General features: G+C 34.4%; 1 protein-coding gene across 6 annotated transcripts in view; it reads left to right on the top strand.

The window, feature by feature from the left end:
• The window catches only part of LOC116165947 (myocyte-specific enhancer factor 2), a 58099-nt gene that overhangs the window by 1119 nt on the left and 41476 nt on the right, over window positions 1-15504 (top strand). For all 6 annotated transcript variants that reach the window (XM_031480725.1, XM_031480719.1, XM_031480727.1 and 3 more), the window contains exons 2-3: window positions 419-460; window positions 14852-14916. The gene's annotated coding sequence lies outside the window, so the exon portion shown is untranslated. The remainder of the gene's footprint in view (window positions 1-418; window positions 461-14851; window positions 14917-15504) is intronic.

Genomic DNA, 15504 nt, shown 5'->3' with positions numbered 1-15504 from the left:
TACACAGTAGCAGAACTGGTTGTATGAGTTCCCGCCGGCATCAAGTTTCTAAAAAAACAAATAACCGAAACATGGGAAAGCGGCCCATAATGCCCGCAATTACGAAGATGGTGTTATCTTATGACATCTTTGAGTTGAGAATCAAAATACGATCGCGAGATGGTGCCATTTGTGGTTCGTAACCGAGATCCTGTTGTATATTGGGTTGCATATATCAACAATTTTGTATTTGGCGCCTGACGATCCCACGTTCACCTTTCACCTTCTAAAGAGACCGTTTGTTATTACATAATTGTTGACCTCATCACTACCACGCGGCCGCTCGCATTTAAACAACTTCTTTTTGCACGTTTATTTACTAATAAAACGCACGCTTCGCCTCGAAAAAAAATAACTCATTTTATCTATTGCATTACAGGTTGAACGCGTTGGATAATGGACGAAATTACTTTTAGAGCGGGTAAGTGTTTTTATTTTCGTATTACAAATAGACATCAATAAAAAGTTAACTGAACAGAAATAACTTTTTAATCTATTTATACGAACCGAGTCGTCGATTTCCCTCCTCTCATTAAACTTCTGTTTTAATTATCTCTCTTATAGTAAATAAGTAAAATCTATTTGCCAAGATAAGATTACCTGTTACACGAAATACGTCAAGGGTCAAGATTGTGAACATCCCAAATGCGTAAAGATCAAAATACGTCGTTTTCAGTTAATCAAAAGAAAGAGCCCCCTTTTAAAAAGTTACAGGCAAAAATGCACGTTACCAAAAGAGCAAAGAAGTACGATTAAAAAAATGTATAAAGGAGGGTAATGATCCGAACACGATCGTATTAAATGCAGTGGGGTTGGTTCTGAAATCATTACGCAAAACACCGCAAGTGCGCGGGGTCCACCAAAGAACCCTTTTGATGATAATATATCGGGCAAACCCTTGAATGATAGGGAAATCAACTACGTAAACAAGTATGGGTGCAAAAAATATGACTTTCAAAAATCATTAAACGAAAGACGGAACGTTTAATAGTACACGAACTGGGTTTGGTGCTAGAGTTTTTACATATTTTGAATGAAAATGAAATTTTGGGTTACAAAAATGTAGTACGCACCCCTCTCATCATACCCTGCAATTAAGACAATAAAATTAGCAAAAAAGATACCTACCCTTAATTTTTCGACAAAAATATTTGGAGGAGAAACCCTAAATTTTCCATACAAAGTTCACCTAATTTCCTGGAAATGTCAGTTTATAGTTACTTTGTTAACGTTGTATCTCGTTATTCGTGATTATGTATTATTATCAACTTGGTAACAATGAAGAATTTGTCCAGGGTTTCTGGAAAACAGCTTAATTTTTGTAGATTATATGTTAACCCGTTCTCGTACGAAATTTAATAAATCTGGACGACATGACATCAGGCTTACACCAGATTATTATCCAAATTTTTACTTTAAAACTAGTATTGTAGAAATATTTGTTATTGTTCCCAAATTCTTTTGATTTTGTTATTGTTTACTAAGGTCAGTAAAGGATTCGTCTACTGTTGAGTGCCGTAATTGTTGTAGTACATTGAATATTTTTGTTTTCTCGTTTGATTTTGCTTACAGGAAATAACCCTTTAGATCATTGTCAGGGTTCTACTTCTACTTCTAAAGTTCTTCTAACGTTTTTCTTTCCTTGTTTAATTTCGTTTACAGGGATGCACATAAAGCATTGTCCTTTCCTGTTTCGGAAATTAAATTTTTTTTAAAGAAAACTCACTTTTACATAACAATCCGTTTATTGCGGGGACTGTAATTTTTGTGACACCCGTGCATTTTAGTTTCATTGTTTAATTTTGTTTGCAGGATTTACGTACTATCCTTTAAGTGCCCATAAAAGTATTAGCTGCTCCGCGTTTCAGGAACTACAATTTTTTTAAATTCGTCTTGTACTTGAATTATATTGGTTTGCTTGTTTAATTTTGTTTGTGCACCTGAAAGTATAGCTTCTCGCCCTTTTAAAAATTACAAAATTACAACAATTCACTTTTATATAACTATTCGTTTATTATCAATGCTGTATTTCCGCACGTTAGTGAGGGAGGTATTGCATTGGGGTAAAACATTACCCTTCCCTCTCACTTTTTTGTAATATAAATCGAATATTTTTGTTTTCTTATGCGGTTTCGTTTACAGGGTCGACAACCCATTCTTTAAATGCACATAAAAGCATCGTTTTTTTCCGTTTTAATAATTAGAATTTTGGACTGAAAACTCTTACATAACAAACCTCTTATTGTGAGAGCTGTAATTTTTTTTTGTTGATTATTATTGCCTCCCTTTTAGTGCACATAAAAGTAGATCCTTCCCGTTTGATAAATTACTAGTAATTTTAAGAACACTCGCTTTTACATAAGAATCTGTCTATTGAGAGTCCTGTCGATGAATTTTGTTTACAGGTTCTGCAAGCCACCATTTAAGTGCATATAAAGGTGCAACCCCTCCCCGTTTCAAAATTTTTCGCAATTTCCGCCGTCCATGGGCCGCATTTTTCGTACCGGCCACCTTTTACGTAGAACTAGGGAAGGGTTGCGTGTCGCATCCTTCCATGGATCCGATTTTATACTGTAAGAGTGTAGACTAAGAGTAGTTTGCAGATACTTTCATTACCTAAAAAGAATTTAACAGAATAATAAATAGACGAATAAAAAAGAGCTTTTTTTGGTAGTTGTTATGGCCTATTTAAGCTACTCCCAAAAATAATTATTATTATTACAAGGCAACTGATTTTGTGAAGGGGTACAACAATGCTAAATATTTCGTACAGATTCCAATCGTTCAAAAATTGTTAGGGGTTGCAGGACAACAATAATTCAAATTAGTGCCATTGGAAATGAAGAACTGTGGGATAATTTCGGTAAAACGCAAGTCATAGGTACCTACTATTCGAACTCAAAAGTGAATTTTATCAGCGCACAAACTGCAAAACTGCGCCTATTTCACCTAATCCCTGCGAAAGTTCTCACTCGATCCGGGACACTCTGTATTTACGTTCCAAAACTTTACTTGGTTTTAAATTACGTAGATGAAAAGCAAACTTTTTTAAATTTTGGCTTATTGTATGTGGCGAGGGGAACCTTGATGACAAGCTTGCACACGCACAATAATTAATTTCATTCATCTGAGGAATTCCACGCGACTTCGGATTATTGCTACGCAATTTCGGAATTTCCAAGATTTTGAAGTGATTTCGTATCGAAACAGAAATCTTTAGGTACCTTCTGCAGAGACACCTCTAAATAGCATTGTGCGGGTCACTCTGTAATTGGGCGCATACCTATTGAGGGCCCAAAACAAGAGAGGAATAATAATAAATAATAAATAAATCTTTGGGATACCACAAAACACGACCCTTACAATACAACATTGCCACGTTAGCATATATTTTCTTCTAAACTACGCGAATTCAACTTAAGGTCGCCATTTTTATTCGCAGTTAAACGTTTGCTGAGGCAGGGTGTTCCTAAATATGATGTAAATACTGAAGGGAGTAAATTCTTTGGCTTATTTTATGACTAAAGGTTCATATAAACATACATCCACAATTGCTTCGTTACCGTACACATTACAATATATAGATATACGTTATGCAACCACAAGGTATTCGTACTGAAGCCTTTTAAAAATTATACTTTCAAAATGGACCATGATCTCTTAAAAAATTACATCCTGTAGATTTTCACTACCATTGATGTAAATCGTTCAGCGTAACTAATTTTTCAAATTTGAGTGAAATATCTTTTTTTCTTTAAAGTTTTGTTGTTTTTTTTCTAAAGTTTTGTTAATATAACGGAGACCACAGCAACTTTAATTTCTTAATTTCAAGGTGCAGACAAGCGTTTGCATGATGTAATTCACTCATATGTAAATATTTATGTACTTATATTTTCAATATATTTCAATCTCAAAAACTGCAGAAGATATCGTGAGATATAAATAAGAAATTTAAATAATCTTGAAATATTTTAACATCCTGTAGATCGATAACGAAGCGTTTGCGGACCTATCTTTATATGAACTTTGAGTCATAAAATAAGCCAAAGAATTATCTCTTTCCGTATTTAGATCATATTTAGGAATAGCCGGTAGATCAGTTAAACACAATAATTGAACGAAATAAAAATATGTCATGCACTACAAAAATTACCACCCTTTTTTTTTAAAAATTACAGTTTTAAAATCAGGAGGATTGAAGTGACCAATTGTGTATCCTGTTAATGAAATCAAACCCTGTTGATGGTGTCATTTTTATTAGTTAAAGGATTGCCGATATTCCCATTAAACATAATTGCGTGTAAAGGGAATCTAGAAAAGCGGCAGGGCGGTGTGACCCATTTTTAATAGGCTAGTTAAGTACATGTCGCAGGACAACTATGCAAAATTTGAACCGAATCGGTCCAAGTCAGTTATCGTCTTCACATACAGACTGACAGACACCATCAACTTCCCTAGAAAACTTTGCTTTGCCGCTTAATAACTCAAAAGAGACAAAAATATTGTTGTACCATAAAAGTTACAAACGCTACAGCAGACGATTGTAGAATTTTATTAAAAATTACTTAATGTCATAGCGGCTAGGATGGACATGATGAACAAATTACATTCCGCCCAGTAGATGATTGTCGTGTTAGGATTTTAATACACCTTTAGAGGGTGGTTTATGTACCTTTTAAAGATAATCAATATTTGATGTAGGTACCAACTAAGCAGTATCATTGCTGTAAATGACGACCAATTATAAACAATTAGGGAGATTCTGTGCTAATCAATTCGCGAGTCAATTCGCTACCCCCTTAAAACTTACAATGAGTTTGTGGTGCTAAATTAAAATTTTTAGGTGTCCTAGTAAAATGATAGTGAATCACAGTTGCATTTCTGAAGTCTAAGCAATGTTTTTTAAACGCCCTGTATGTGTGATTAATAACACCAACATTTTTGACACAGATTATACTCCTTCAGTATTACAGACGGAGCATATGGGGCATATTGTTTTTATGAGTTACGATCGCGTCATTATGTAGGTACAGGCATCTGCAGTCGTTTCGATACAGTTTGAGCATTTTTATTGAAAAAAAATACGCGCTGGTGGAGTTACATTTAATCTGGATCAATGGAAGTTGCGGTTTCGGCCGTTTCAAGAAGTTAATTGCGACGTTTAAAATTATGGCTGTTATTAAAGGGGACGGCGATGTCAAATTCCTGCAGAGCACGTGTACCAGAAGCAGCTGTCTTTCGGAAAGCAGGGGACATTTTACTACCAACATATGTGTTTTCTCTAAATGAACGAACCGGGAAATCTCTTCGGCTATAGGAAGATAAGCGTGAATATTAGACAGAATATTATTGGCTAGTAGAAAGTGTACGTTTTTAAGATGGAATATATGGAGGGAATACACAAAACTAGAATCACTTTTGGCAGATCTCCAAAGGTGTAGATTACTCATTTAGCGTAGGTGTATTTTCAAGGAATTTTATTTCCTAGAGATTTTCGTTCCTTTGTGCTTAACTTGTGTCTAACTTCTGTGTGAAAACAAAAGACGAATTTAAATATTTTCGATTGGAAACAATGGCCGAGAGCGTAGCTCAAACTTTTACGATTTCCCTGGCGCGGTGCCATAAAATTTAAGCGAATTAAAGGATGTAATTGAACAGAATTTTGTTTTTTTCTTGAATCCACCATCGATTATTTGCAATACGCATTGAATACCCACAAACCAAATGTGTTTCCAGATTATAAGAAATTATAACAATCTTGTAACCACGAAATTCGCTTAATTCATAATCCGGCTCATATTCAATAGCACCGATCCTTGAACTTGTAGAAATCGATTGGCGAAGGTTTGACATCGGTATCGCTTTCGTTCTCGCGTTATACGAGGAACGACGGACAGACAGACGGACAAAACCATCACATAATTCTTCGTATCTTATTTTTAAAAAATTCCCCTAACAAGATACGAAGAATCGCATTTGATTTTCAGTAGCACTCGGAAATCGGACTTTTAATCCGGCTCATATTCAATAGCACTGATCCTTGAACTCGTAGAAATTGACCTCGCTGTTTCTTTTCGTTCTCGAGCTACCCGAGGAACAGACGGACAGAAAAAAACCATTTTTTTCTTTTGAAAAATTTCTAAAAAGTATATACCTAAATTGTCATATTTCGGAACCACAGGGCCATAATAAATAAAAACCAAAAAAGTTAAAAAAAAGTAATCGTAAACGATTTACAAAAACTGCATTTCCACATTAACAGTGTTTGTCCGAAAAAATTAGTTACTCTTTGACACGTGATTTCAATTTGCTTTTATATTTATACTGAAATTTCGAGAGAATTGGGTCACAAATAAACAATGTATTTTTATGGATTTTATTTCTTCACTAAGTACTTTCCCTTAAAACTTCAGAAAAAAAACTCGCTCATCAATAAGAAACTTGGATCTGCGCGTGCGAAATCAATTTTTTCAAAAAGTGCACATAAATAACCCAAAGGAAACGGTGATTTTCAAGTCAATTTTATTTTTCTCTCTCAACGCATTTAACAGTTTCCCCAATCAAATGTTGTGTTTCTTTGATCCAAAATGATCGCTAAAGTAGAGCAGTTTCATTTTTAAGCTTTAGGTACAAATTAGGTAGTCCTTAATTTATACGCCATTTTTTTTTTAAATTGTGTAACGTGAAAATCTAACTTGGGTACAAATTAGTCTTTAATTCATAATAATACATTTTAATCGGGAAAAATGGGGGTTCTAGCTCAATTTCAAGTTGGCACTTTAAAATTCAACTTAGCGTAACAACGAAGTTGAGGTAGCGTTTATGTGCTCGATTTTCCATTGTCTGTCTGTTCCATGTCGGCCCCTGGGCCACCTAGAGACTCCGGGTTTTCGCTAATTGATAGCTGCTATGGTCTATATTTGCCCGTTACTCATCACTTACAGTTGTTACGCGGCAACACCCATAAGTAGGTTTTTTTATTGTGTTTTCGACAATGTAATATAATCTGTGATTTAATATAGTAATAAAGATAAACCTCCTAACAAATTGAGGAACTTTTCAACTTTTTTCAGTTTCTTTTAAATAACGCACAGATTCAAAAATTGGAAAAACTCGTCGAGGAGAACAATTGCCCTACTGAAGCGAAATATCGTAAAAAAAAACATTCTTTTGCAAAGTATTGTTCTCTTCATATAAATTCAATTTTTGTAAAAGTAATGCTTGATGAATAGATCTAATAATAAAATTTAAAAACTTAGTTTGCGACTCTGTGCCTGATTTCACACACGATGATTAAGAAGAATGTTAGCCAGCTTATAACATTTTTAACCTTTACCGTCCTTTGTGAAATCGGGAAAATTTTGTTGTAAGGCGAAACAGTTTCAAGAAAAAACATATTTCTTCGTCTCGTGCCGGATAAACATTATCAGTGGAATGAAAAATTCTTAATCATTATGTCTGATAACATTCCTTAGATTATCTTAAAGAAATCTGCATCGCTTCCCTTGCAAAATCGCAAGTTTGTTTAATGAATGCTGGTATTTGGATCATTTCGTCTGTATACTAAAGATAGCAAGTCATTCTAACGAGTAAACAAAGGAATATCAATGGATTTCTTCTGTGTTAATCAAAGAATGAAGAAATTAGTGCATACTTAACAATTTTAATTCAACAACTTGGACATTGAAGTATAATGACTATGAGTTTGGTTGTTTTCTCAGTCAAATTGGTGCGTAAATAACGATTCTAGCAGGGTGTAACAAGGGTCCAAAAGAAACTGACCAAAAAGTCTGAGAAATCTGGTACTTGGGATTTTCAGTATGTAAACAACGAATCCAAAATTAGTTTTTGAAAATTTGTAAGACAGTTCCAACTACAATTCTAGGTCGAAGGTCTAAGAATAAATTTGTCGAATAATTTTTGTTTGCGACTGTCTATAAAAAAATAGGTACGCATTTTGTTCAGAATTGCTTATGCACAGGTTGCAGCATCTAAGACTCCTAGGATCATAATTTATTCACCATAAAAAAATAGAATCTGTGGAGAAGAAATAAATTTGATGAATGCGCTTGCTGTTCTAGTCACCATTTGAATTGCGTTTAGGTCATGAAATGGCGCTAGAGACTTTGTTTTAAAAATATCCAGTCGGGGCATAAGCTACAACCCATTTCTTTAAAAAATGACATTTGATTTATTGGGTCGCAATTTTTGGATGGGGGTTTGTGGACCCCTTGCTGGAGCTCGACGCATTGGTCTTGTTTGAAAGGGAAAAACATCTCGGTCATAATTTCAACTCGTCTGACTTTTGCCAAACATTTTTAACGATTATTTTGCGAAATTATTAAATAAAAGATAAGATCTACTATTTGCACAGTTGATTGATAAGGTATTGATTGGAGCACATTAGCAGCTCTTGAAAAGTTACAAACACCGGCATTGTTAATTGGCGTTTTACATCACTTCCTTGGTCGCGTAATATTTTGCCAACGGTTAAAGTACCCACTAGAAAAGATGTCTTTCTCTTCCTGTGCTCTGAAGTCTAGATAAAACAGATCCGTATCTCGATGCTCGAGTTTTTGTTCTGTTGTAACTTGAAAAAGCTCAACGAACTTTTCCATTTCCATGTTTTTATTAACGTTTATAATCTCAATTTACCGTGTTTATTTTTAACACATTTTTGCTATAGTTGTAATGTACACAGCAGCGGTTCTCAAACGTTTTAATTTTCGTCGGGCCCCGCATCACCGCTAATTCTAGATAGTTTATTGTTACGAATATTTCGGCTTGATAAAATCAGACGATACATAATGAAAAACATAAATGTTTCATTTTTTTATCGAAAAGTTCGACGCAAAGATACTGGAGGTACAGAGATTATTGGATTAACTGATATGAAGGTCATCTAAGCTGTGAGATAACACAATCTATGCTGTATCTTCGTAATAAATTTCACATAATATATTCTCATTTCATTTTCCACACGCCTTCCACTCAATCATATACTGGAAAATTTCTTCTTGCCAATTCAAAAAACTACCACAATATCGTTCGATGACTCACAGCTTTTTTGTCAATTTCCCGGAACAAGTTGTCGCTCCGTTTTTTCCTGACAGGATGCCGTGCAAGGGTAGTTGGCAAATATCCACTCTCGCTACCGACACAATCCCTTTTGTTAAAGTAAAAAGTTTTCTTCCAGCATTAAAAGTTGTAGGCGTTGCTGCATTATTTTAGGTTCTTTAATTAACCAACCGGAGCACACTGCAATAAAAATATTTTTTAATTGATTTTTTATATGGTTCGGTAGTTTGTATTAGCTGTCTCACTGACAGGAGAATTAAAAAAATAAATATAAATATAAGGAAGGAAATTTTGGAAATGTATCAAAAATGTGCAAAAAATATTGGAGGTGTTTAAGAATCTTAGTTACTGGAACGAGCACACATTTAAGAAATTGTAGAAGCTTAGCTTAGACGATTTTAAAAAATGCTTCAAAAATGGAAATAGTGGGAAGGAAATATTTAACACGTTTCAAAATTTTCGAAATGTGTAGAAATGTGTACATAATTTTTAAAGAATTTGGAAATGTTTCGGAAAATTTTAAACGGATGTAAAAACAATATTTTGGAATGTTTAGATAAATTAAGAAATATTTTATACCTAAGTGGTGGAAATAGGAGGGAAATCTTTCAGAAATGTGTCGCAAATGTGCAGGAGCTTTTAGAAATATTTTAAAAATAGTTAATACATTTTGGAATCAAAAAGTGTAGGAATTTTGAAAATACTGTCCAAATTGCGCAAAAAATGTTTCATATGGTGTTTCAATGCCTTGTGTCCGCCTTGAATTTTTGATGGCAAGTGAAAAATCGTTTCCCTCTTGTTAACACAAAAATGATGTTATTGATATACATCGAAGCAAATTCAATATAATGGTGAAATTGGTTCTTAGAGGAGGTGATATTCACACTTGGAAGTTTTGATCCAACTGACGGATACGTCCGTCGACATTTATAATTTTCCCTTTGTGAGTACTCCCTTTCAACCTTTGCAATGTTTATCGTAAAGAATCGACTTGCTTTTAATGGAAGGAATGCTGAAATTTAAAAAAAAATATCTTCACACGTAATTCAATTTTTCCTAATTTTTTTGGATTATTCCCGAAAAGTGACTATTGTGAAGTCTGACAACGACGCTACGATAACAAAAATTTTTAAAGCCATTTTTTATATATTTCTCAACGAGATGCGGCTTTTTGGGGTAAATCAATACTTTTATTATACATTTTTTTGCCAGTGATGCTCTTACACCGATCTAGATTTAAAATAACCTTTTAAACTGCAACAGTATTCTATTAGCCAGTTTTAACTCCACCATCAGTAAGATCTTGTCAAAGGCTACCACATTCCCTTTGCCGGTACCCACTTCCGACGTCCCGTTCACCACGTTGTAAACACCCTCAGGGATGGCGCCCAGATGTCGCCGACCCCACATCATGTAGTCCGGTAAAAAGGATGAGGGTTTTCTTAGCCCTATCCGACAATTCTTACAAGGAAGTTAATCGGACAACTCCACAAAATTGGAAGAGCGTGTTAATTTTTTCCGAAAATTTGACACATTTGACATTTTTACACTGAAATTGAAAAGATTTATGGAAATTAGCCGTGTCTCAATCGAAGTAGTGCCCGTTCATTAAGCTATTTCTAAATCGCATTTAATTATTTCCTAATAGCTTTAAAGTATAATCCGAAAAGGATATACAATGATGTCATCGAATGACATTAAAACAATAATCACGTTAATATTTAATTTCTAAATTGCTTGATATACAAGATTAGTTTTTAATTCGTCGGTATTTTTTACTAAGGGTTGCGCCTGTACAGATTCCTGTCGGATATGGTTTTGAACTCCTGCAGGCAGGGCAAATCTAGTATGCGTGTTTATGCAAGTTTTTCGGGGAACGCCCACTAGAATTAATTATGACTATAATCCGTAAAATTACCACTCGTAGCGCAAGTATGTGTCACTTTAATAAAATTTTAATTGCTAAGCAAAAAGAATAAGTAGAAATGGTGGTGCGGAATACGTAATTGAAATTCGAACAGAAGAAAATGAATACCAGGTACGCTTCAAAAGTGATGATATTATGCTTTCGTCTTAATTCTTAAACATTCTTATCAGTTATAGTCTTGCTCTGTCAGCTGTGCAACAAAGCCCGTATTTGTATTGTACACTAATCACATTTTTTGCATTGGCCTCAGAATGTGGCTGGCCATATACGTTTTAAGGTGCTTCAAAACGGGTGTGATATTTCCTTTCGGTAATTATTGTGGCCGTGGGAGTTTCACAAGAGGAAGATAAAAAACAGCGTAAGTGCACGCTTTTATACAATGTTAATGAGATGCGAAATGCCATTAAGACAGTTTGTGAAACAATTTTGCCATTTATCAGTTGCACATCACGTATATTTGAATACTTATGTAAAGACGGTCAACTAAATATGCAAATTTCGGTAAAATGCTACGATGTTCCTGCTCTTTTAGGAGGGATGATTGCAATTAATATTGGATTAAAGGTCGTAACCAAAACGCTTTTTGATTTGACCCTATTAACTTTAATTAACAGTATTATTACTATTACTAGTATGCTGAGAAATAGCGGACACTTTTGTTGTTTGTGTGTCTGTTCTCCCAGTCTCATCTTTCCGCATCCACCGCATCATAACTCCAGAACGAAATAAATTAAGTACTTACCTAAGTAAACCCAAAATTTTTACAACCACCAGGAATATTTGGATGGTAATTTGCTATTATTAACTGAATAAAATTATTATTATTATTTTTAAGTGCCTAAAGTGATTTTCGTTTAAAGTTCCAAAATTCTCTTTCCCGTGATTTTTTCTATGCATCTTTAACATGCTAGTGTTCTTGCGTAGGTTTTTTGGTACAACTATTTTGATTTTGTCAAAATGTTACCCCGAAATGACACCCCTAAATAGTGGTGCGAATAAGAAATTCTAATCTCAACGAAATCTGGTATCTGATCTTTGAACATGAAAATAACGACCCCCAACATTATTTAAAAAGATGCAACATTAAACAATGACCTACTATTCGACCATTCAAGATCATTTGTTAGCCGATCTCATTCGACAATTTGGCGCAAATTTTACGAAATTTTAAAAACTAATTTCCCACTTGTTAGTCTCATGGTATAAATCCCTAGTCCTAACATCCAACATTGGAATTTTCTTTTTAGTCGTTTTTAGCGTAGCTTTTTGTGGGCGGAAAGGAAGAATGTGAAGAAGTGAAGTAATGACAGTGGGCATTTCAATATGTCAGTTGGATATTTCAAAGATTTTAATTAGATAGGTATTTGTAATATTAGTGAATGCAAAGGTATACGGGGTGTAGCATCTAAGACTCCTCGGATCATAATTCTTTTACTTAATTTCCCCAAGATTTCTAGCTATGCCTTAAATTTACCTCATTCCTTTAAAATTTTCTCTTTTTCCCCAAAAACTCCCAATATTTCCCAGCTATTTCCTCCAAATTTCCTATATGAGGGACAAAACTTTCCCTCGGGATCAAACCCTCGGAGTTGGTCGCAACGTATTTTAGAGAATTAATTACCCTAACATTTCTAACATTGCCTTAAATTTTCCCAAATTTACACAAAATTTCTCCGAACTAACGTGAAATGCGTAACGTTACTTCCCTATGGAAACCTTTTATTTCCTTATCATTTCCTCTAGGTTTCCTCAAAATTTCGTAATAATTCCCGAGAATCTCCTCATTCCTTTGAATCTTTCTATTTCCTTAAAATATACTAATATTTCTCCAGAGTTTCCTTTAATATTCCTACCTATTTCCCAGCTATTTTCCCCGAAATTTCCTATCTGATGGACAAGAATTTCCCTCGTGATCAACCCCTCGCCGCAACCTGCACTCGCTGGGTCTTTTTCGGTATCGCTGGAAATGTTGCAGTTTTGGCTATTCGAACTATAATTTGTTGAGGGGTGTGCCATTTGAAAGTTTAAAAAAATATGACATTTGGCAAATGGCCAGTCAAGAATTTGATTTTTTTGAAAAAAATTATGTGAAAGTGGAAAAGGTCTTACCCTGTGCCTCAATTCTAAACCGTCGCGTCGGCGAGATTCAGTTGCTCTCTAAAAAAAATTCGAAAAATTTTTAAACAAAAACTAGTCCCAATTACTTAGGTAAATAATAACATGCATGTACAAGTAATATAATTTATAATGCTATAGAATTTTACGTAGAATGAAATGGTATATAGAGTGTTTCATTTGAAACAACTTCCTATTTAACCGAAAGTCTCCCCAACTTGAAAATATAGTAGATGAATTCTTCTTATCAACAACGTAAGTACAAATTTTCAAAATATTCCCAGGTCTTTTTTTTCGAGATAAAGATAGCCGGCATCCGTCGTGGAGCATCCTGTTTGTAATCTACACGTTATCTACAACCGGTATATGAATGAATTTGGCTTCTTCGTAAGGTGTTTGTTCTTTCTTCAGTTCAAAATTATTTTTAATTGTAACTGAAAGCCAAAATTTCGCCTTTTGTTTATGTGAAAGGATGGAATTAAAATTATATCAATTGTGCACGTTTTGACCATAAGGTTTTCCAATATTTTCTGAAATATCGAGCTTTCCTAAAATTTCATACAAAACCAGATTCCTTTGTGCTCTTGGTCTTCACTCCGAGGATAATTTAAATTGTAGGCGCTTGATCAATCTCAAAAATGGTAAGTGCCCCATCTGTATAACATTTTGGAGGAATAATACGCACTGAGGGTGCTTTGTATCTTTTTATTGTGCGTTTATTATACTTATGTGAAATTTGTTGGCCTTCTCTGTCTTGGCCAATATTTTTTAGGGGAGGCTGTGTAGAAACTGAATTCATTCGCAAATTACGTTTGCTGAGTTACCAAACGCATTGTGTCAATTTTATGTTTGGCAAGAGACATATGTTTTGAAAGGCCTTAACTCGGGCCTTTTCCGTAATTACAGGCAAATTCTTTTTATGAGTATCGTATCAAGAGTGAACTGAACCAACGCTCTATGGGTTACATTTAATGTTTTAGGAGGGCGAAGTGTGATAATTGCTTTTGCAATCTGAATTTACTTGGTCCTAACACAGATCCCTGTGACACACCACAATAGAGGTTGATATTTGGTTGACAGCATGAGCCGGATGTAATAATATTTGATTCATTGTATCAGTAGATATCGTGTAATGCGCTGAGAGCCTGATTGGGCATATACCCTTACGAAAATTGTTTGAAGCTATTGGACTGCCAATACGGTATTGTTTTTCACTCCCTTAGATATACGAACGAACAACAAATAAGCATTAGAAAGCAGCTAATAATTTATTTATGTAGAGTTTGAAGTTTAGAACAAATTCAATTAAACTGAAGTGGCTAATTCGGTTCATCAATCAAAGATTATAAATATGTCAATATATTCATACGAAATGCATTAGTTTCACTTTATGTTAACTTAATATTTACGTTTGGGACAGTTCGGGCAAATGCGGTTATGCGTAAAAATGTATTCTGTAAGATCGAAAAAAAGGACGGTTCACCCTGCATTTCTTCGATTTTTCATGTTTCGTTAAGTGTGTAATTACGAAATTTACAAAATATACTGATAAGTAGTGGGTAGTGGTCTTTATATATAATGGCCAATTGTCTTTGACTATTCGGAGTGCCACAGGGCTCTAGTACTGGACATTTATGTTATAAAACGATCTTTTATTACTATAATACTTATATGTTTTCCTTTTTATTTCAGATAAATTATGAAAGAACTCTTTTCCTTGGTTTCATCTGCATCATCAATTTGGAACATAATAAAAGGTCAGTAAAAATTTTAATTAACTTCATATTCGAGAATTATTGGGCGCGTTAGTTAACATCAATATCCGCCTTCTTAAAAACTTATTAATAATTGATTGATAATGGAGTTCGCGATTTGATTCATAACGATAGTAAGCATGTACCTCCTCGCTCTTATTCTTAGCGCAATAAAATTGGGCAAAATTAATCAACATGTATAGTGCCCACATGGATGTTGCCAGCACATCCAACGACTCAAAAACGTATAGTTCAAATATTGAGTTTCGACTCCACTGATACATCTTGTCCCTACCTTCGACTTTCTTGTTGTAAGTACGCTCTACCGACACTCCGTTTTCGAAATATGCGCATTTGAAGTTTGGACTAAACTGCTAAACGCATACAGTGAAGTTATTAAGAAGTTGTGCAATTTACTTTACCTACTTTAAATTTCTTTGAGAATTTTTTTTAGAGTCGATACGTAGCCCAGGAGCAAAGTGCACAAATAAACATACATACGAAAGAAAATCGACCTCTACACTTTAGTAAGCACACTGTAGCATTTTGTTCGATGTACTGCACTGCTCGGCTGTTCTAATAGAATTCAGG

The sequence above is a fragment of the Photinus pyralis genome, unplaced genomic scaffold, assembly GCF_008802855.1.
Source record: "Photinus pyralis isolate 1611_PpyrPB1 unplaced genomic scaffold, Ppyr1.3 Ppyr1.4_LG3a, whole genome shotgun sequence".
NCBI lineage: Eukaryota > Metazoa > Arthropoda > Insecta > Coleoptera > Lampyridae > Photinus > Photinus pyralis.
Note: the sequence above shows the minus strand (reverse complement) of the source record. Positions and strands in the feature narration are given on the sequence as shown.